This window comes from Aplysia californica, unplaced genomic scaffold (genome assembly GCF_000002075.1).
Source record: "Aplysia californica isolate F4 #8 unplaced genomic scaffold, AplCal3.0 scaffold00632, whole genome shotgun sequence".
Lineage (NCBI taxonomy): Eukaryota > Metazoa > Mollusca > Gastropoda > Aplysiida > Aplysiidae > Aplysia > Aplysia californica.
This window is the reverse complement of record NW_004797902.1, coordinates 413,790-416,289: the sequence shown is the minus strand read 5'-3', so window position 1 is coordinate 416,289 and position 2,500 is coordinate 413,790. Positions and strand designations below refer to the sequence as shown.

The window sequence follows — 2,500 nt, the reverse complement described above, 5'->3', positions numbered from 1 at the left end:
ATGTGCACCATCCCTAGACCATTGTGCCATGGTTGGAGTGGGTTTCGCTACCAAAGTCTTAAGTCACTTAAATTACTGAATTTACTATACTAGTGTACTGTAGACTACAGTGTGTAGATCTACACTTTTATAATACGAAGTGACTATTTCTCCGAACGTTTGGAGAAGGCCACCTCTATTCTCACCCGGAGTGAGAATAGTAGTAAGTAGTGCAGGCGAGTCTTGTGGCTATTCTCACCCGGTGCGCATTCACCAAATTTTGCGTTCACCCTAAACCACAGAATTCTACACTGTGATTACAGAAAAATTGTAGAATTCTGTGCCGTGAACAAACGTTCCATTACAACTGTAGCCTACTAAAAGCGTACAATTTTGTTTGTGGGCAGTGGAGAGAGAGAGAGAAAGAGAGAGAGGAGTAGCGCGAGAATTTCCGGGCAAAACAAAATGACGACCCGCGTAGTTCAGCTCGATTCAAAAAGTTAAATAGCCGTAGCATCTTTGTAGACAACCAAATTAATTTACTTTTGTGTTTTAACATCATTTTTTAACTTTGTTTTGGTAAATTTGATCGTCCACACCGATAGACAGTATTCAGAAAGAGACAGAGAGAGAGAGAAGAGGGGAGGAGTTGATCTTGCGAGAACTTCGGGGCGGGTGAGAATAGCCACTTTCTTTGGAGAAATAGTACCGATCTTTATTTCTCCGAACAGTTTCCGGCTTCCGGTCTCGTGATTTTTTGCCTATTTATTGCGAGAGTTCGGCGCCAACTTTCATTCTGCCTCTGGTCTGGGAAGGAACACAGCATGGCAAGCCCGCCTACAGACAACCTTCAGACTTCAGTAACACCCACCACACACCCACCACCATCATGCACATGTACACACACTAACTAAACATGACCAGTGGGCAACTTTAGTCTTTTGAACGTATGACGAGCTGAGCTGTGGATGGAGAGACAGTGTGAGTGAAAGAGCAGGTGAAAGGAAGAATGTGCGAGTGTATCCACAGGTGACAGCTATAGTATACAACTACAAGAAGACACCGACCACCCCCCACCCCCCGGTTCACAGCTCACGAACGAAAGGAATGCAGCTCAGGCAGTGTTTTACCTCTATGTATTATTGTCCATGGTTAGCAGGGTGCAAGGGAATGAGTGAGGTTTTCTTTGTGTGTGCCTAAAGGGAGGGGGTGGGGTATGTATGTCATGCGGACGGGGATGAGCCGCGGGAGAGAACACGGGAATTGAATGAATGAGTGAAACTGAAAGAGATGAACGACTCATGATGAGCCCTTGAGTGAATGGATCCTGTGTTTCTATTTTTGTGTACTTTGAATCTTTGAACTGTTACTGAATAAAGACTGATTTAAGCCCGAAAAACAAACACACACACACACTCCTCACTCTCCACTTACTACCACACACAGACACACTCACACACACACGCACACACACACACACACGCACACACACACACACACACACACACACACACTCACACACACACACACACACACTCAGGGGCAAATTTTTGGGTCTATATCTATTTCAATTTTCAAGAGCTAGTCTAGAGATTTTTAGATGAAGTGTAAAAACGTGAAAAAGAAAGGTTTCACAACAGAAAGAAATCAAAATTAGAACAACCCACAAACATTAACAAATAAGGGCGTGTGTCCACCTGTCCGAAGAAGATTGGCTGTTTTAACCCTAAATGTGCGTAATAAAAAAAAAAGTGCAGGATATTACATGTAAATTATGGAATCACACACATTAAGGTACATTGGTCGCAGCAGTGACAAACGCAGATGCCAGTTCTATGTGTCGTTATCAATAACCCTCCGTAGGTCTAGATCTAGACAGCACACGAGTGAACACAACACATTACGTTTAAGAGCAGCACCCTTCATAGGCTACACATCATATCTGTAGCGAAAAACTGTTTGGAATTGTAGCATTTCTTTATATAAATATTTACTGCGGACATTTTTTGGACCGATTGAACCATATTGTATACGAACAATCTTTGGTAGGCCTATACTATAATTATAGATCTATATAATATCTGAAATTTGCGGGAAAGGATGAGATTTCACAATGTTCGGAGAAATAGTGCCCAGCTTTATTTTCCCGAACGTTCGGAGAAATAGTGCCTAGCTTTATTTTCCCGAACGTTCGGAGAAATAGTGCCTAGCTTTATTTTCCTGAACGTTTGGAGAAATAGTGCCCAGCTTTATTTTCCAGAACTCCACTCTTTGATAATTTTTGTCGGAGCGTCAATTGTCACAGAGTGACGCGGTGGCAATTGACAAAAATTGACTTTTTGTCAGTTACCACCGAGTGAAGCGGTGTCAAGTCTGAAAACAACACTGTCTTTAGCATACATCATAATGTGTGTCTAAGGGGTCAATTTGTTCTCAACTAATTTCACTGGACGAGCATCTAGTCTAGAGCTACGGTACCAACTTGGTGTGTTTTCAATGAGACGTAGGCCTAGATCTAGGC

The 2,500-nt window shown here is 42.6% G+C and overlaps 1 protein-coding gene across 1 annotated transcript in view; it reads left to right on the top strand.

The window, feature by feature from the left end:
• The window catches only part of LOC101846766 (protein LTV1 homolog), a 29,191-nt gene that overhangs the window by 256 nt on the left and 26,435 nt on the right, over nucleotides 1-2,500 (top strand). The gene's annotated exons all lie outside the window — the stretch shown is intronic.